The sequence below is a fragment of the Micromys minutus genome (genome assembly GCF_963924665.1).
Source record: "Micromys minutus genome assembly, chromosome: 1".
NCBI lineage: Eukaryota > Metazoa > Chordata > Mammalia > Rodentia > Muridae > Micromys > Micromys minutus.
In genome coordinates, this window is record NC_137969.1 from 25,530,904 (window position 1) to 25,552,406 (window position 21,503).

The window sequence follows — 21,503 nt, forward strand, 5'->3', positions numbered from 1 at the left end:
TTTCCCTGGTTTTTCAGGTCCTTTTGAGGATGGTCCCTCCAGCAGCTGAGGCCTTGGATGCTCAGGGGTGGTATCTAAGACAGCTATTCTGCCTGTGTCTGAGCAGGCTTTCCACTTAATTCTTGTTCTCTTCCTTCTTCCCTCTTCCCTTCTTCTTTCTCTCCCTCCTCCCTTCCCCCTTTTTTATTCCTTCCCTCAAAAGTCCTGACTGAGTTCCCTGACTAGTTTCCCTGAAAACAGGGAACCAGAGCCCATGTCCTGTTGGCTTCCTGGGTATTGTGTCATTTGCTCAGCCAGTTGGCATATACGAGGCCAAGTCTCTATCTTCACTTGAGAAATATAGAAGCTGAGTTTCAGAGAGATGTAGCAACTTGTCTGAGGCTGTCCAGTAACCAGGTAAGTCATTGGTCTGTCACTGGCATCTCCCACTAGGCCTTTCCTTCTGTGGTGGTTGTTTTTCTGTCAACTTAACACAAACCTAGACATATAGGGGATGATTGAATCTTAATTGAGACAATTCCTTCCTAAAACTAGCCTGTAGGCAAGTTTGGGAGATATTGGCTTGATTAATGATTGATGTAGGAGGGCCCTACTCACTGTGAGTGACGCAACCCTGTGCAGGTGGCCCTGGGTGGTAAAAGAAATCAGGCTAAGCAAGCCATAGAGGAGCAAGTTAGTAAGCAGCACTCCCCCATGGCCTCTGCCTCAGCTCCTGCCTCCAGGCTCCTACCTTGAGTTCTTGCTTCCTTTGATGATAGACTTTGCCCTAAGAGTTGTAAGCATCAACAAACCATTTCTTCCTGTAGTTGCCTCTAGTCATGGTGTTTACCACAGCAATAGTGACCCTCACTGAGATGCTCTCTATACCCCATATGTTTGCAGGTCCATAGCTGGGCAGAGTTGGTTCAATCCTGCTGCTTTTGTACCTATAATTTTGTCCTCTGCCAACAAGCCTTTCCCCAAGCCCAGGAAGGCCACCCATGGTCAGGCAACCCTTTCGTTGATTATGGAGAGTTGGCCAACTTGTGTGAAGAGTCTCTGACTTCCTTTGGACAAATTCCCCTTGGATAACAGGTCCTTCACTTCCACCCACTGTACCCAATGTTGGCCTGATGTGACACTGGGCCTCATCCAGAGCATGGAGCCAGGCAGCCGTGTCCTTTTAGACTTCCCCTTGCCTAGAAAGTGTTGTGAGCATGGTGGAATGGAGGAGGGGAGGGAGAGAGGAGACATGTTTGGCGTGTTGTGGACCCTGGGATGAGAGTAGAAGGACAAACAGGGCTGCCAGGAGCAGGGGACCCTTCATTGGAAGAGGGCAGCTGTACAGGCCTTGGTAGCTTGTGTTAGCTTGTGCTTTCAGTGACATGACCCAGAGGCGGGGCTAGTGGGTAGCACCCTGTGGAAGGCTAGCAGGACCCCAGCAGCAGGGATTTCAGACCAAGGCTTGAGTCAGGGGAATGGAATTCGGTCTACATTTCTTCCACCCCTTAGTTAATCCATCAACATAGGTTGTCAGAACACCTTCCTGGACACAGCTTCCAGACTGGTGTGGTTGGGTAGAGAGAGTCTGAATGGTGAGGTCCTGAGCCACTTAGGATGCAAGCCCCAGGAGAACAACAAAAGGAGAAAGACAGAGTATGATGTCATCACCCACCAGGTGCAACAGACCCACACCCAGATCTCATTTACCTGTTCCACAGTCCTAAGGCCAGAGGGCTTGACTGACAGAGCACCCCACTTTCAGCGAATTACACCTGGCAGGCTTTAAAAAAATAGTTCTGTCTCTATGCACAGGTGCATGTGTGCACACCTGTGGAAGTCAGAGGGCAACTCTTAGGAGCTGGTTTCCTCCTTCTGCCTTATGAGTCCTGGAGGTGAAACTCAGGTCATTGAGCTTGGGTGCAGGTACCTCTGCTGGCTGAGCCATCTTGCCAGTCCTCGGGCTCCAAAACACATTACTGATTCCTGTCAGCACTGTGGACACTTCCATCTCTCTGTCTTGTTGATTTCAAGAATTGACCATAAAAACACCCTGGCAAAGCTGCAGGCACCAGGCATGCAAGGCTGGCCCATGGTTCACCCTGCCTGTGCTGGCATTGGGATTGCTATCTGGCTTTGACTGGAAAGTCACATGTGGGGACTGTACTGCACCTGACCATGAAGTCCAGGACTGGGAAGTGTTTATCACTGGTGATAATGACCATACAGTTTCGTTTCCTTTCCTTTCCTTTTTTCTAAGACCGGGTCTCTTTACATAGCCCTGGCTGTTCTGGAACTCACTAAGTAGACCAGACTGGCCTTGAATTCACAGAGATCCATTTGTTCCTGTTTCCTAAGTACTTGGATTAAAGGTGTGTGTCACCATACCCAGCTTCAGATTTCTTTCTCACTTTGTAATTTACAGGGATTTTTCAGGAAGGTACTTTAGAGTACCATAAACACCCCATTAATCATGCTGCTTCTGATGCGCTGTTTACTGACTTATAAAGTGAGCTTGCTGTTGTAGTCAGTTGGTTAATCCATGACTACCATTGTTTACCTCCAGTTCAAACTCAAGCTAGACCCTCTTCCCTGTGCTTGCCTCTGTGTCCCTCTGTCAAGTAAGTCCTGCTCATTCCATGACCACATCCTGACTCTCTGGGTATCTAGATACAAATCCCTTGGCTGTTTTCCATGGTGAGTGTTAGGACCAGAACGCTCTCCAAAGAGGGATCCTGGTTCCTTTTAAGGGAAGGGTCATCAGAAATCAAGACCAAGGGAGGAACTGAACATGCTGGTTTTGATGCCGTTGCTTTAAGAGTCTGCCTGGCAGAGCTGGGCCCAGACAGCAATGTTTAATCTTACAAATGCGCGCGCGCACACACACACACACACACACACACACATACAAACACACACACACACACACACACACACACACACACACACACACACACACACTGCCCCAAGGAAGCAATTCAGGTGTGTGTCAGGAGGATTTCCACTTTATAGCCATCTCATTTTTCTCATTGCTTTGACCAAACCACACAGGAACAATTGGGGGTGGGGCAGTTTCATTTTGGCTCCTGGCTCCAGAAGGTTCCATCCGAGGTTGCTGTACTTGAGCTGAAGATAATGCTGGCAGAAGCATGTGGCAGAGAGGTATTTCATCTAGTGGAGGGCAGAAAGAAGAAAGAGAAATAGGAAAGGGCCAGGGACAAGACACTTCTGAGGACCAGTGATCTACTTTCTCCAGCCAGGCATCACCTCCTAGAACTTGCAGAATCATCAGAATTAGCAACACAGGCCCAGGACTTAATTTTTCCCAAGCAACCTACACTCTGCAGTTACAGCTGTCACTGTGTCCTTGGCTCTGAGAGCCTCCTTGTCAGGAACACTGAGGCTAGTATAACCCTTTTGGATAAATAGAGAAAGTATGTTTGAATGAGATTGTCCCCATAGGTTCTATTGAATTTGAATTCTTAGCAAAGAGTGGCACTGTTTGAGAAGGATTAGAACGAGTAGGAGGTGTGGCCTTGTTGAGGGAGTATATCGAGTAGACTAGGCTTTGAGTTTTCAGAAGCCCATGCTGGGCCCAGGCGATTTCTCTTTCTGCTGTCTGTGGATCAGGATGTACCCTTTCAGCTCCTTCTCCAGCACCATGTCTGCCTGCATGCTCTCAAGCTTCCCACCATGATGGTAATGGACTAAACCTCTGAAACTATAAGCCAGCCCCAATTAAATGCTTTGTTTTATAGGAGTGCCTTGGTCATGGTGTCTCTTCACAGCATTAGAACTGTGACTGAAACAGAGGATTTGATATTGGGTAGGATGATGTTCTGAAATCCAGAGACCATGGGGGCCTAGGAAAACCTGGCAGGGCTGTGCCCTGAGGCCATTTTTTCATTCAGGTCTCTATCTCAGTCAACCATAGGACAGAGATACTTCTGTAGGAAGCAGGGCCCATGGATGGGGAGGATGGGCACTCTTTACTCTCCCCAGTCCTGAAGCACAGGTGGGCCATCTTGTGCCCACATGTGCCTGGCTGGCCTATAGGCACCCCCTATGTTTGAAGGCCTCCATCTTCAGTGAGGTTGAGACCTAGGCCGACATGCTCTGAAGCACCTGGAGTCTGCAGTCTGTCTCCAATGAGCTGCGTTTGTTCTTCATCTGATACTGAAAGGGGCTTGGGATGATGCTTTGGGGCCCCCGCCTTGTGTTACACACCTGAGGGGCTGCTGGCTAATTGTTCCCACACCTCGTGATCCATGCCAGAAAAAAATCACAGTGGCTTAAAAGGAGGCTGCCAGGACTGGGCAGGCAGGTCTACAGTGGGCAGTACCGCCCCCTCCTGGAGCAGGCACTTGCTGGGTGTCAATATGCAGTGTCCCCAGGTACAGTCAATTCTCCTCTGAAGACCCTTCCCACTGTGCTCCTCTTCCTGCTCCCTCCCACCTCCTTCCTGCTATGGTTTGTTTGGAGGTCTCTTGCCAATCATAGGGTTATATATAAGCAGCTGAACCTCAAGGAGAAGGCAGAAAGCCCTGTCACTGTTGGGCCACCAGCACTATGGGTGTCCCTGAGTGCTTCTCGAGGAGAAAGTAGAGGTAGCCTTTCCTCACCTTATCTGTTTGGTGGTCACCACCTCTGCTCACAGCCTATTTCTGCTTCATCTTCATCTCTTACCCTTCTTCAGCTAGGAAGGGTAAGAGTCTGCCCTTACCCTTACCCTTCCTAGCCTCTAACTACGCCAGCATGCTAAGGCTGTGTGTTCCTTCTTCTCTAACATCCCTGTGAACAGGGCTTTCTGCTCCCTGCTCCCCTAACACCTCAGGACGATTGGCCCCACCCTAGGATGGTACTACTTCACAAGTCTAAACTTCATTCCCTCAAAGTCCTCTTTGCTGTGGCGGAGAATGCACACAGTTGCAGACGAGGTGTATTTTAGCTGCCACAGGTAAACACAAAGGTGTTTGAGTGGATAGGGTTGGCAGGGGGGGGTGAGTTCTGTTTCCCCTTCCCCATGTTAGGAGCCTGGCTGTGTCCCAGGGATGCTCATGGTTCAGGTGACCATGTTTTGCCAGGCTTCTAGACACTTCTCATCTGGTAGACTGCTCAGCCCCTCTCTGGTGTGCAGGGACAGTCCTGGCCGGAGAGGGTGCCAGCATGAGCGTTGGCCAGGTGCCTTTACAGCTCACGAGAAACAGAGCAGAGCCACCCATTACAGCATGCGTCTTCAAGTGATTATCCCTGAGGGTGCAGCTCCTGCTGACCCACGAGCTACCAGGAAGGAGCATCTGTCTGTGTCTCTGAGATGGTGCTCTGTTCTCTTTGCAAGGACTTTAGGACTCCCAACAACAGCCTCCAGTTTACAGCTTCCTGACCTTCCTTTGACCCAACATCCCACCATGATTTACTCAGTGATGCCAGAGTCTCTCGGGTTCTGCCTTGCCAGGTGCAGCTCTTAAGTCTGCATCCCCAAGAGAACAGAGAAGTTAAGTAACATGCTTTGGGCTGCTCAGAAGGGTGCGGCTACATCATACCTAAAACCTCTACCCTCCTGATTAGAGAATTCTAGTTCTTCTTGCAAGGGGTTTCTCCAGGACACAGGACCCTGCTACAGCCCCTTCCCCATCAGCACAGACAGACCACCCAGCCCATCCATATTCCAGGATGGGAATGAGGACTTGAGGAGTTGAGGGTAAGGCTATTACTGGTACCAGGAATCCTGGGCTAGCCCAATGCAGATAAAACAATGTCGGTGACTCCCACCATATAAGAAGTAGCCAAGGGTCATCTATGTTTTGCCAGTGAAAGAAACGGCCTGTTTTCTTTAGCAAGCTGTGGGTCACCTTTGGTGTGGGACCAGTAGTGTTGAGGAATCAGGAACAAAAATGGAAACCTTCTTAGAAAGATTAGTATGTGAATGAGGGGCTGGTGAAAGTCCTGGGCCTGGGCGTTGAATAGAAGTGAGTGGCCCTGTGCTATTGGGTTACAGAGGCCCACCAGGCCCTTCCTTGTGTCAAGGGTATGGAGCCCCAGTCGCTGGACTGTTCAGGCCGGAGGGGTGAGTGAGAATGCAGAGGCCTGGAAGAGCTAGAAGCTCTTCAGAGAGTTGACGGGGCTCCAGGGTGCCGTGAGAACTGTAATTTGCTAAGACAGTTCAGAGTGCTTCAATAAAGCAAGTGAGAAAGCACAGACTCCTGGCTTGGCTCACATCAAAGATACCAAATTGTCAACTTTAAATTTATCTCTTAAAAAGCTGAGAGGGAAAAAAAATTAGGTAAAATGGCTGGAATGTGCAAGAAAGCCAGTCACTGAACAATGGGGGCCAAGAACAGCCGTCTCCAGGAGCGAGGAAGATAGATCTCAGATCTACTCCAGCCTTTGCTGCAGAGAAGTCACGCAAATGATGTGAGCAGCTGCTCTTGGATTGACAGCCCACAGTGGGTCCAGAGAACCTGATGGGAAAATGACAAGCTTTGTCTTTTCCTTTTTCTTCTTCCTTTCTGGCACTGTCATGAGTTCTAACGCTGAAAGCAAAACAACAAAACAAAACAAATTGTTTTTTTCCCTTTCCTTAAACAAAACAAAACAAAACAAACCCCAACAATAATCAAAACCAAATTTACATCAGGCTCCCGAGGGAAGCGAGGCAATCTTGCTTGTCTTTGTATAGAGAAAACGATCCCGCAGGCTCGTCACGGGAAAAGGCGGCTCAGGATCAGACAGACAAAAAAAAAAAAAAAAAAAAAAAAATGCAGTAGAGAGCGCGCACGTCCCATTTTTATTACCTGCCAGACTGCTAATAAAAATCACATGGTATTTTTTCCGGGTTCTCTCCCTCCAATATCTGTGCTATTTGTCAATCGTGAGGAATGTGTCAATTCCGCGATTCCCTCTGCTTGTAAGCAAATACTCACCTTTGTTCTCAGATTTCACTCACACTGCCATGGCTCTTCCCTTAAAGGGACCCTGTGTGCCTCCCAGTGAAGCCCAAGCATCGGGTGTCTGCAGGCGGACATCCCTTGGGACATCTCTGAGCATCAGGTAGCCCACAGGGCTAAGCACCCCTAAGAGTTTAGGGAAAGTTTCATTGACCCCTGCTGTGTCCCTGGACCCAGCAACCTGAGGCCCCAACAGTGCTTCTCACAGCATTCCTAGTGGACATGCTGAAGGTGATGAGCTCACTACCTCCTGAAGATGCTTCCTCAACAGGTGGATGGACAAGGCTGCCTTACCTAGGATGCCCACGGCAGGATGTGAATGCCAGCCCGTGAACACCAGCCTGTGAACACCAGCCTGCGCCCCTGGACTTTGGTCCTTTAAGGCTTTAAGACACCATGGCTTTTAATTAGCCCTTCTTTCTTCTGGTGCCATTCATGTTGTTGGAAAAGCAAGCAAATGCTGGCACGCTGGGTGGAGCATCAGTGTCAGGCAAGAGAGCTCTGTTCTTTCCGTAATGCTCTCCAGTATCCGAAGATCCTCCACCTCTGGAAGTAAAGGATGCTAACGAATGGTCCCCCAGGGCCCCAGCAGGACTACACAGTGAACACAATCCTCACATCACCTGCCCAGAGTCCTGCTGCGTGACCCACTGTGGGCATAATTCAGACATGACCAGGCACCCCTAGAATCAAAACTGGTTCCTGTCGGGGTCTTGTTTACTGAGTGGGTAAGTCCTAGCAGTAAATGCCATAAAAGAATCACTTTTCTATTTCTGAGCATGGCTGTCAGCGTGATGGGGTTTTAAGTGGTTTGTTGGACCTGCCCCGTGCACAGGAGAGAAAGCCACATGCTTGTGGGGCATTGATTCCCTTTCTCCTTCCCCTGTCTCCCCAGAAGAAACCTCACCCACTGCACGGAATCGGCAGCTTTTCCTGCCAAGACCTTCTCTCCCGACCATTAGTAAGTCACCTCCTATCACGAGCAGAAGCCACCAAAAAAAAAAAAAAAAAAAGCTCCACCCTGCTCTGCCCATACCAGATCACAAGAAAGGAGTCCCTCTCTACCCATTAGCCTCAGTACACTAATGCTCAGCACCCCACCCCCCAGCACACAGAAACGTCTGGAGAACAGCATTCAGATGCAGTCACACTGGAGCAGGGTAGCCCAACCCCAACACAACTGGTACACACACTCGCGCACACATGCACACCAGTGCATACACATTCATGCACAACTACAGCAATGCCTAGGGGAATCTACCCTAGCCAGGGAGCCAGAATCTACCCACTGTGTGACCCTGGGCTCCTGGTCACCTGTTCCACTTGCTCCGGGAATCTGACACACATGGCTTTTGCTCAGGACTAAAAGCTGGTTGGCTATCTTTAACAGCCCAGACAGACATACATGGAGATCACTTTTCATAGATTTCTTAAAGCTGCAGCACTTCACACTGGCAGAAACACGGGCAGCCTGGAGCTCAGTGCCTGAGGCCCTCTTGGAGCCTCCCAGGTATCCAGTACCTCAAAGTGTTTTTACTCAGGGCTGTCACTGTATGCTGAGAACTGCCCCTGTGGAGAGGGACACCAGCCAGGCCCTTGGAGGTCATCTCTGTTGGGATACATATATGACAACTTGTCTGACAGGTGAGGGTCTCTGAGCTGTTGGATGATGTAATCCCCTGGGGATCGTCTTTCTCGGTCGCCGCCCATTAACAGCCATGCAGCAGCTTCAGCAGTGAAAATACTGGCCTAGGACAGGAGCTCAGAGTAGGCTTTGTTAAGAGACACTCAAATGTACCTCTGAGCTTCAGTGTGACAACTGTTCCCTTCATTGATAGCAGGAGGAGGTCCCCACAGTTGGGGTGTCTCATGGCTGGGGACTTTATTAATTCTACCTGTGGTACTGGTAACCATAGGCGTGGATCCTCAAGACAGTACCTTGACTTTCTGAGGATAGAGTTCCCATCCCTCTCTGGGGCTCTGTGGGATACCCCTGCCTGCCTGTTCTGTGCCTTCGACAGACATGTCCTTCCTGTGTGTGCTGGTGTCCTGCCTCTTCAAGGTTTGATCTTCTTCCTGGCTTCCAATCCCACTTGTTCCGGGAACCCCAGATTTCTCCAGGCTGCGGATCTGTGGCTGGCGCCTCCCCACCCTCTGCTGTCACATTGTTTGTTACAAAACAGCCTTTGAGCTTGTATCCTGTAATGATTCATGGTTTTCACCAGTTAATGGAAACCAGGCCTCACCTCATTTGACATCTTTCTTCAGGGGTGTCCTGGGAAGGAGGGACTTGGAAGTCCCCAAAGCTCCAAGGGACAGGAACTGGGGTGCTGTGGTCAACGGCAAAGGCTCAGGATCAGACCAGCTCTGCCACTTGCCAGCCTGTGACCTCCAACAAGCCACATGACACACTGGCCGACTCAGCTGTAAAGTGAGGATGCTGGACTCATCTCAGATCCTAGACAGGACCAAAGGAGGAATGCAGAAGGTGGTACTCAGTAGATTCCAGACAGGACAAATGACCAAAGACAGAGAGTTTATACAGGTGGGGTATGACAGATCAGACAGCACCAAAGGCAGAGTGTAGACAGATGAAGAACAGCAGATTCCAGACAAGTTCAAGGAAGCAGTGTACTAGAGCCAGGTGAGGCAGGGTAGAGAGGGACAGGACTGTCGCTGGAACTATGTGGCTTAGTATCTCTTTGCAGCCCCTTGGAGTGTTGCTGTGGTGAGAAAGAAGACCCTGGAAAACATGGGCAGCATCCTAAGGTGCCCTATCTGGTCCCCACAGATGTGGCCGGGAGTGACAGGGTCACAGACCTTAGGAGGAGCTTTACCAAGGAGGCAGATGGGTGTCTCGCTTAGAATGATGTGCTGTGAGGAGGAAGTGAGGGGCGTGCTAGGCTTTCATGGCTATGCCCAGAAGTGGGATTTAGATGTACAGACTGGAAGAGCTCTGGGGATGCAGAGAAAGTAGAAGTTGTGTAGCTGGGCTGGAGGCAGTGGACAGAATGGTACATGCCCAGGACACATAGGTGACTTGATCTTGGTAAGCCCCCAGGCACCATTCAGGGACCACACTCAATACGTACCTGGTGGCTGCCTCTGGAACCCTTTTATCCATAAAGTCCTGTGCCAAAGACCTTCAGCTCAGGATGAGGCTGGGGGATGCTTAGAGTATTATAGGATGGAGAGTCAACCTGCCTCATCCTAGGCACTCACCTTGAGAGTCAACTGCTGTCTTAGTCTCTCCTTGGTGCAAAATGACTTTTGCCAAGGCTGGGGCCTGGCAGGGTGGAGCAGCAGCACCAAGGCTGTCAACCTGAGAAAAGCAGTTTCCAGGGTACCCAGAGCTGTGGAAAGGACAAGAATCCGCACGTCCTGGTACGAGACTTAGAAGTTCCAGCATTCAGTATACATCTGTAAAGCGGGTCATGCACGGGCTGTGGGGAAGTGCCAGCCATGCTGTGTTAAGGTATAAAAGCCAAGCTTTTTGACCCTGGATTGCCTCTGCCCTGACTTCCTGGCCACCCACCCCCCTTTTCCCTACTTAGAACATGAATGAAAACAAGACCTCCCTCCAGTTTGTGGGGACAACCCTGTCTGCATTATTCATGGCAGCCAGAACTCCCAGACCCAGTTCACCTTTAAGAAAACAGGTAGAGCCAGACCTGGGCGCATGCCTTTAATTCCAGCATTAGGGACTCTGTGAGGCATCTGTGAGTTTGTGGCCAGCCTGGTCTACAGAGCTAGTTCCAGGACTGCTAGGGCTACACAGGGGAACCCTGTCTCAAACAAAAAGAAACACAAACAAAACCAAACAAACAACAAAACCAAACCCCACAAAGAGATCACATAAAATGGGTAGTTAGCGCAGGCAGTTAAGGCCACGTTGGCTTGGGCCAGCTGGAAGATGGCCAGGTACTTTGGGGTGTCTCTGAGGGCAGGAGAGGTGGGAATCAGGACCTCCTGGCTGAACAGAAGGGTGGGAAGTAAGCTTGTGTGTATCTGAATGCGAGGCCCTGGGACTGAGATATACAAGGAGCCCCTCCCTCCCTTGGGCCTGGGTGGCACTTAGAAAGTAACACAAAGTGAGAAGGCCTCCCTGCTTGCCAACTCAACTCCTATGCATAGCACTTTATAGCGTGTAGAAGGCCAGGTGTGCTTAGCTCTCTGTACCTGGCCCAAGGAGGGCCAGACCGGTGATTGTTGAGAGGAAACCTGGAATGGTCATATCCCGTCACTTCCTGTGCATGACACGGGCTATGCCTGCATTTGGGATTCTGTCTCTTTCTACACTAAGATGGCAGACAGAACTCATCCACACTTACCAACTTGTAAGCCTCCCTATGAGACCTCAGGCTCCTGGTCCTCTGTTCCAAGTAGCCGCAAGCCCAACCTCCCACAAATGCTGTGGACTGTTTGTCTTGTTTAGGCTCTGGCCCAGGGCTGGGCTTGGACACTCTGAATTCATTTGGCCACCCCTTCATGGGCTCTCAGGTTCCACAGAGGTAAGAGCCCAAGGACCCCCAGCCACGGACACCAGTGAGTAAAGCTGAGCTAGGGACAAAGACAACCCCCCCCCCCCCCCCGCCGCAAGGCTACAAACAGGGAGCAAGATGGGCAAAAGCTGTCTCTTAGCATCATAGGTCCCCAACCTGATGTGGGAGGCAAGGGGATAGTCGGCTCCAGGAGGCCTCCAGCATCCTGGGTTCATATCTGCCTAAGAAGCTCAGGCCCATGATGGCTCCTTCTGGATATCTGCCTAACACTCACGTATGAAGTCTCCCACAGTGAACTAAATCCAGATGAGGGCCTTGGATTCCAAACGTGTCCCCTGTCCAGCAGCCAACAGGATTCTCAGCAGGCATATGTGACATAATGGTGCCACCCAGTGGCCACATCAAAATTGCATCCATGGGCTATAGGCAAGAATCTTGTCAGAAGTGGGCAGGCGCCCCCTGCTGGTCAGCAGACTCATAGACTTTTGCTGTGTTTTTGCAGGGGATAAGGTGTGGGATAAGGACACCTGTGACCTGTATGTTCCCAGAACAGAGAGATTTAGTAAATAAAACCACAAGCCCTATCTTAGTTTCTTTTCCTGTTTTGTAATGAAATACCAAAGGGTTGGTTCTGGCTCACTTGTGCAAGTCTTGGTGGCAGCTGGTCACTTCACATTCGTAGTCAGAGGACAGAGGGATATTCCTTGGCTCTCTTGTTTTTAAGCCACCAAGGACTTAAGCTCAGATAATGGAGCCTCCTATATTTAGGGCAAGTCCTCCCACCTCAATCTAATCAAGATAATCCCACAAGCATTGTGGGAATGATGGAGGGAGAAATCCTGTGTGTGTAGGCTACAAAGTGGGGACTTTCCCCAGAAATTCTCTGGAAAAAATGCAGACCAGCCAAGGAAGCTGGCCATCTTGTCTGTGTGCTGAGGGCCCATGGCTGGGGATGGATGGGGAGAGAGAAGTCAGAAGGTCCGGGTTGTCTCCAGTGGGCCCACTGGGAGCATTGTTAAGGGCTAGGTGACAGTGCAGGTATCTGGAACAGGAACATTGGGAACCAGAGACTGCTGGGAGAGGAAGGGGTGGTATGGATGGGGCCCAAGTAGGCAGAAAGATGGGGAGTGGAATAGCCGGGGCTTTGTGTTGAAGTCTGGTGCTGTCGGGTTGTGGAAGGAACGGGAGGCCCAGAGGATGGTGAGTCTGATAGAGTGCAGATGGGGGTCCTCTCAGACACACCTCACAGGAGGCTGGCAAAGCCGTGCTATTCAAGTCTGCATATGGGGAAAAGCTGGGCTTGGAAATGTAAACTTGGGCTGCATGATGCCATTCCGGGAAGTCTGCTAGCTGCCACGATCCCCGACATTTCAGTTCCACTGGCTTCCACTGGACTAAAGCCAATGTGGCCAGGCTGGTGCTTTTTTCCAGTGCAGAGGTTGCTGTGTTCCATGGCTCACGGCTGTCCCTGTCTTTCTCACAAATCTGATGCTGGCCTCTCACCATCAGTCCCGCCCACTAAGACAGGGCACTCTCCCTTGTTAGGGACAGTTGACCAGAACCCAAGAGTTCCCTTTGCTGAGGTCAAGACATACACAAGTTGACAGGCTTTGGGAGAGAGTAGGACTCTGTTGATCCCCTACTATCCCCTACCATCGCCTTACCATCTCTCTACCATCCTCCCTACCACCCCCTACCATTCCCCACCATCCCCTACCATCTCTCTATCATCCCCTACCATCTCTCTACCATCCCCCACCATCCCCTACCATCCCCTACCATCCCCTACCATCCCCCCACCATCCCCTACCATCCTCCTACCATCCCCTACCATCCCCTACCATCCCCTACCATCCCCCCACCATCCCCTACCATCCCCCACCATCCCCTACCATCCCCACTACCATCCTCTACCATCCCCCACCATCCCCTACCATCCCCACTACCATCCCCTACCATCCCCCCCACCATCCCCTACCATCCCCCACCATCCCCTACCATCCCCTACCATTTCTCTATTATCCCCCCCCACCATCCCCTACCATCTCCTACCATCCCCCCACCATCCGCTACCATCCCCCATCACCAAGTCATGTCCTTGCTCCACCTGATTCCCAGCAGCAGCTTCTCTGCAAATGGTTTGGTTTCTTATCTCATCCACATCGACTCCATTTCCATTTCTATCAGCTTTGCTTCTGAAACCTTGAGCTCCGTACCATTCTGTAACTCACATACGTACATATGCTCACCACGTGCTGTAGGATGCGAGTGAGAACATTAGTAATTCAGAGCAGAATAGAAGAAGCTGGGTTGGCCTCAAGTAGGTTCTCAGGAAAAAAATGGGGTTATTTGCTACATTGCTGCTGTGCCTCAGGTCTTAGTGTGGAAAGACTGACTTCAGTTTGTTGTTGGTGTTTCTGATGTAGTGACCCGAGGGCAGGTTCCTGGCTTTGCTGCTGCCTCTGCACCGGTCCCTGCATTGTGCTGTAGAGTGTGGGCTCCAGGGACAGTGTTGTGAGCTGAGGGACCGCTGTGTGGGTGTGGGGACTCAGCTGATTCCACCCAGGGAGGGCTCCAGCACAGACAAGGCAAGCACGGGCCTTCAGCCTCCATAGCATCCTTGAACTAGTGGACAAACTTTTAATCCTGATCTGGGCTTTCTATCTTACCTTTGACCATTTAGTTCCTGGAAAAAAGACATACATAACCTTTATATTTACAATAAGCCTTAAGCAACACAAGAGCTGGGCAGATACCACCCCTCTACGCTGTTCAAATCCACTTTCCTATTGATAACCCTGAGTTATTACTTACTATGTTTCATCTGGGCTGCTCTTAATTCCAATTGACCAGCCCCCAGGGCCATGTTTTCTTGACTCCTAACCCATAGCATCTTTCTCTTTCTTTTCACCTTCCTCTCCCCTGCGTGGTTCTCCTCTGACCCCCCCCCCAAGACCAGGAACCCTAAAACTCACCTGTGTCTTCTCTGCCCAGCCATTGGCTATTTGTATCTTTATTCACCAATCAGAAATAACGTCTGGGCAAGGTCACATGGTGTCACTTGGTCCTCTGGGGCAACCACGTCTTAAGGAACCAATTTTAGCATCAGAACGCAAGCCACATCAGGCCCACCCAGAACACTGAACTTCACTGAGACCCTTTGCTAATTTAATGGGCACCACACCAAGGCAGGCCTGTAGGAAAGGCTGAGGGGAGCTTGGAGTCTGCAGTAGGAACTGGGGGTGGGGTGAGAGCAGAAGCTAGGAACCCATCCATGGCTCAGGCCCCTCAGAAGTGGTCAGTGGGTATGGGCTGCCCCAATGATGCACATGGCCTTCAGTTGCTTTGGGGACTCAAGTGACTGTGTCAGGAACAGAGGTGGGCTCAGGCACCTAGGGGCAGAGCCTCATTGAAACAAACAAACAAACTAACTAACTAACTAACTAACTAACTAACTAACTAACTATCAGGAAAGGACATGACTGCTCCTAGGTATGGTGGAGGAGAGAGTTTATTGTAGGTAGAAGGCAGAACATAGCCAGAGGCAGAGACTTCTGGGAGAGTCCAGAGTGGACGTGACCAGACTGAGCTGGGCCTTGTGGGGAGACGGGGAGGGGTAGTGGGGTGTGTGGGGGGGACTAGGTGCAGCAGTCAGGAGTTCAAAGTTACAACAGGGCAGGTAATCACAATGTATAGATTATATAGGGAAGAGCCCCTGGCGGGGAAGGGCAGCCTAGTTCCTGGGCTGGAGAGTTCAGAGTAAAGGTTAGGATATGCCAGCTGTGCCCTGTAACAAGTAGAAATGAGGGATGCTGGGAGAACCTGGCAGCCAGGTCTGTTTGGTATGTTAAATAAACCTCAGCCATTTGTCCCTGTTTTGAAACTTAACACTAACCTAACGGAGTTTTGAAGGTTCTGTGTGTGAGATGTGCCTAAATGCATGAGCCCACCACAGACTGAAAAGCAGAAAGAACTTCAGAAAGCTCCTTTGTATACCCGAGGCACAAGAGGGAAGCTAGTCTCAGGGAAGGAGGGGGGCACCACATTCCATCATCCATCCCTACCTGGTCCCACTGGCCCCAGGGGTGCCAGGGAACTGTCCTGCTCTGCAAACTCTCCCGTTGAGTGTCCTGGTTTCATTTCTGTCATTGTAATAAAAAAAAAACTGACAACAAGCAACTCTGGGCAGGAAAAAGTTTATTTTAGCTCACAATTCTTGGTTACAGACCATCACCTTAGAGAAGTCAGAGTGGTCATACCACATTCACAGTCAAGAGCAGAGAGAAGTGGATGCAGATGTGTGTACTTGCTTGTTTGCACTTAGCCCCATTTCTGCTGATATAGTCCAGGAACCCCCTCTGCCTAGGGAAAAGTGCCGCCCACAGTGGTCTGTCTGTTCCCACATCGGTTAACAACCAAGACAGGACAACCCAATGTAGATGATCCCTCACTGATACTCTCTTCTCAGGTGACTCTAGGTTGTGTCACATTGACAAGTGAAGCTGACCACCACGGTGAACAATTATAAAGTGTTTTTCATCTTTGAGTCTCAGTCTGATGACATGTTTCTAAACTCAGTCAGGAAAGAACCATTCCTGATTTCCACTCATTTAACCTTAGCTTTTTAATATAAAGTGTTTTTACTTATTTATTTTGCATGTGTAGGTACACATATGTGTGCACATATGTATAGAGGTCAGAGAACAACTTGAAGGAGTTGGTTCTCTCTTTCCACTATGTGGTTTCCAGGGAACCGATCAGATTTTCGGCCTTGGTGATAGGTATTTATCCACTGAGCCATCTCACCAGTCCACCATTGGAGTTTGAAACTGTGATTGTAGATTAAGTGCCACATGACAGGGTCCTGAGCTGACAGAACAGAACATGGTTGCTATCCCAGCCTCCTGGGCATAGGAATAGGTGTTCATGACACAGACAGAGGCAGCAATACATCCAGGGCGTGTCACCACCAGAACCCAGCTATCCTACCTACTACAGCAAGTCCTGAGTATTCCAACACAGCTGAAGGAAATGACCTTAAAACCAACTTTATGAAGATGGTAGAGGTCCTTAGAGAGGAAATAAATAAACTCCTTAAAGGAACCCAGGAAAAAACAAACAATTGGAGGAAATGAAAAAAAATCCCTCAAAGAAAGTCAAGAAAAGCAAATGAATAGGTGAAAGAGATCAATAAAACTGTTTAAGATCTGGAAGTGGAAAAAAAAAAAAAAACTCACAAACCTCGGGAACCCTGGAGATGGAAAATCTAGGTAAGTGAGCAGGAGCCACAGACACAGCATCACCAACAGAAGAGAATAGATGGAAGCAAGAACCTCAGGTGTAGGAGATACAATGGGAGAAACTGATATATCAACCAAAGAAAATGTTAAACCTAAAAAATTCCTGACCCAAAACATCCAGGAAATCTGGGACACTATGAAAAAAGTAAACCTAAGAATAATATGAATAGAAAAAAAAAAAAGATGAGATCCAAGCTCAAATTCCCAGAAAATATTTTAACAAAATCATAGAAGAAAAAGGTACAAGAAACTTCCAGAACACCAAATAGATTGGACCAGGAAAGAAAATTCTTTTACTACATGATAAACAAAACACTAAATATACAGAACAAAGAAAAAATATTAAAAGCTGCAAGGTAAAAAGGCCAAGTAACATACAAAGGCAAACCTATTAGAATTACAGCTAACTTCTCAATGGAGACTCTTTAAAGGCCAGAAGGGCTGATAGAGATGTTCTGTAGACTGTAAAAGATCACCGATGCCAACCCAGACTACTATACCCAGCAAAACTCTCAAGTACAACAGATAAAGAAACCAAGATATCACATGATAAAGTCAAATTTAAACAATAGCCAACAATAAATACAGCCCTGTAGGAGATATTAGAAGGAAAACTCCAACCCCAAATAGGGCAACTAGACCTATGAAAACATAGAAAATAGATAGTCTCACACCAGAAAAACCAAAACAGGGACACACACACTACCACCAACAACAAAATAACAGGAATTTAGCAATTATTGGTCATTGATATTGTTTAATTAATATCAGTGGACTCAATTCTTCAATAAAAAGACAAAGACATGGATGTGAAAGAGAAAACAGAATGGATGGGAAAATAGGGCTCACCATTCTGATGCATACAAGAAACACACCTCGAGGCTGGAGAGATGGCTCAGCGGTTAAGCACACTGGCTGCTCTTCCAGAGGTTCTGAGTTCAATTCCCAGCAACCACATGGTGGCTCATATCACCTGTAACGAGATCTGGTGCCCTCTTCAGGCATGCAGGCATATATGCAGGCAGAACATTGCATATGTAATACACAAATCTTAAAAAAAAAAGAAAGAAAGAAAGAAAGAAAGAAAAGAAAACACTTCAACATCTGACATTACTTCAGAGTAAAGAGTTAAAAACAGATTTTCCAAGAAATAATCCTAAAAAACAAGCTTTTGCAGCCATTCTAATATCTAACAAAATGGACAACAAACCAAAATTAATCAAAAAAGACAGGGAAGGATACTTTGTACTAATCAAAAGAAAGATCTACCAAGATGATCTTGCTGCAAATGCAAGGGCACCCAGCTTTTAAAAAGAAACATTACTGAAACATAAATGACACATCGGCCCTCACACAGTGAGAGTGGCAACTTCAATATCATACCCTCATCAGCATCATTCAAACAAAAACTAAACAGAGAAACAATGGCATTAGCAGATGTTATGAACCAAATGGACCCAGCACATGTCTATGGAACATTTCACCCAAATACAAAAGACTATACCTTCTTCTCAGCACTTCATTGAACTTTCTCCAAAACTGACCACATACTTGGTCAATGAAGCAAGTCTCAACAGATACAAAAAAAAATTGGAATAACGCCATGGGTTTTATCAGTCTACCACAGATTAAAATTGGATTGAAGCCACAGAAACAACAGGAAGCCTACAAACTCATGGAAACTGAACAACTGTCTACTGAATGATTAATGGGTCAAGGCAGAAATAAAAAAAGGAATTAAAGACTTCCGAGAATTCGGTGAAAATGGGAAAGTGGTGCTTGGAGCATAGTTCACAGCACTGAGTGCTTACATAAAGAAACTGGAGAGATCTCATTCTAGCAAGGTAACAGCACACCTGAAAGCTCTAGAACAAAAAGAAGTAAGTTCATCCAAGCAGAACAGATGGTAGGAAATAATCAACCTGAGGGCTAAAATCAGTAAAATAGTAGAAATCAAAACAAAGAGAACAATACAAAGAATCAATGAAACAAAGAGTTAGTTCTCTGAGAAAAATCAGCAGGACAGATAAATCCTTTCCCAAACTCACTAAAAACCAGAGAAAGAATATCCAAATTAACAAAATCAGAAACAAAAGAAGGACATAGCAACAGATACCTAGGAAATCCAAAAAGTCTTTAGATCATACTGTAAAACTTGTACCCCATGGAATTAGAAAATCTAAAAGAAATGGATAATTTTTTTGATATATACCTTGTACCAAAATTCAATCAAGATCAGATAACATCTAAGAAAATTGAGGCAGTCATTAAACCCCCCCCCCCAAAAAATCCAAACAATCTAACAAAACGAAGCAAAAAAAAAAAAAAAAAAAAAAAAAAAAAAAAAAAAAAAAAAACACCAAGGCCAGAAAGCTTTAGTAAAGAATTCTATCAGAAAGATAGTTAACTAATAGATAATTAATTTAAAGATATTTAATGTCAATCCTCCTCAAATTATTTCACAAAATAGGATCAGAAGGAACATTGCCAAATTCATTTTATGAGGCTACAATCACCCTGATATCCAAACCACACAAACATTCAACAAAGAAAGAATCACACACCAATTTCTTTCATGAACATTGATGCAAAAATACTCAATAAAACACAAACCAAACCCAAGAACACATCAAGGAGGTCATACACTATGATCAAGTAGGCTTCATCCCAGAGATGCAGAGATGGTTCAACAAACAAAAATTAGTCAATATAACCCACCCCCCAAAAAAACCTGAAAGAAAAAAACCCACATAACCATTTCATCAGATGCTGAAAAAGTCTTTGATAAAACCCAGCATTCCTTCAGGATGAAAAATCTTAGAGAGATCAGGGATACAGGGATATGGCTAAATATAATAAAGACAATTTACAGCAAGCCAATACCCAACATCAAAGCAATTTCACCAAAATCAGGGACAAGACAAGGCTGTCCTCCCCCCTTAAATTCTTTTCAATATAGTACTAGGAGTTCTGATAGAACAATAAGACAACTAAAGGAGATCAAAGGGATAAAAATTAGAAAGGAAGAAGTCAAACTATCGCTATTGGTAGATCATATGACAGTATACACAAGTGATCCCAAAATTTTACCAAGCAATTTATACAGCTGATAACCACTTTCAGTGAAGTGGCCAGATATAAGATTAATAAAAAAATCCTTCAGTCTTATACACAAATGACAAACAGAGAAAGAAATCAGGGAAACAACACCCTTGATAATAGCCACAAATAATACATATACAAAATCTTGGGGCAACTCAAAAGAAGCAAGTGACAGACTTGTCTGACAAAAACGTCGAGTCTTTGAAGAAGGAAAGATCTCCTGGGCTCATGGATTGGTAAAATTAAAATAATAAAAATCGCCATCCTATCAAAATCAATCTGCAAATTCAACACTATTCTCATCAAAATTCCAACAAAATTTCTTACAGACCTTGAAAGGATGACACTCAACTTCATATGGAAAAACAAAAATTCAGGACAGTTAAAACCGTCCTGTGCAATAAAAGAACCTCTGGAGGTATCACCATTCCTGTCTTCAAGCTGTACAACATAGCAATAGTAATAAAATCTGCATGGTATTGGCATAAAAACAGACACATTGATCAATGGGATAAAACCAAAGATCTAGACATAAATCCACACACCTATGGACACCTGGCTTTTTTTTTTTTTTATAAAGAAACCATAAATATACAATGGAAAAAGAAAGCATCTTCAGCAAATGGTGCTGGTCTAACTGGGTGCTTGTAGAAGAATGCAAATAGATCCATATCTATCATCCAACACAAAACTTAAGTCTAAGTGGATCAAAGATATCGAGATAAAACCAGATACACCGAACCTAAGAGAAGAAAAAGTGGGCGATAGCCTTGAACTCACTGGCAAAGGAGACAACTTCTTGTACAGAGCACCAATAGCTCAGGCACTGAGATGAACAGTTGATAAATGGGACTTAGGAAACGGAAATGCTTCTGTAAAGCCAAAGGGGACGCTCAACATGACAAAACGTCAGCCTACAAAATAGGTGAAGATTTTCACCAACCCCACATTTGACAGAGAGCTAATCGCCAAAATATACAAAGAAACTAGGCATCAATAAACCTAATTATCCAAAACAAACAGACAAACAAACAAACAAGCAAAAGCAGGGCACAGATCCAAACAGAGAATTCTCAATAGGAGAATCTCAAATGGCTGAGAAACACTTAAAGAATGTTCAACCTCTTTAGTCATCAGGGAAATGCAAATCAAAATCCATCTTACACCCCTCAGAATGACTAAGATCAAAAACACAAGTGACAGTTCATGCTGGTGAGAATGGGGAGCAAGGAGAGCACCCCTCCATTGCTGGTAGGGGTGCAAACTAGTACAGCCATAGTGGAAATCAGTATGTTGGTTCCTCAGAAAATTGGTGCTGCCTCTAGAACCAGCTATACCACTCCTGGGTTTATACCCAAATGATGCCCTACCACAACAACACCGGCTCAACCATGTTCATTGCAGATTAGTTATAGTAGCCAGAAACTGGGGTGAGAGGAAGCCTAGCTGTTTCTTAACTGAAAAATGGATAAAGAAAAGGTAGCACATTTATACAATGAAGCATTACTCAGCTGTTAAAAAATAATGATATCATGAAATTTACAGGCAAATGGATGGAGCTAGAAAAGATCATTCTGAGTGAGGTCCAGAAAGATAAACATGGTATATACTCACTTATAAGTAGACATTAGCTGTTAAGTAAAGAACGGTAATGATACAGAGACCCAGAGAGG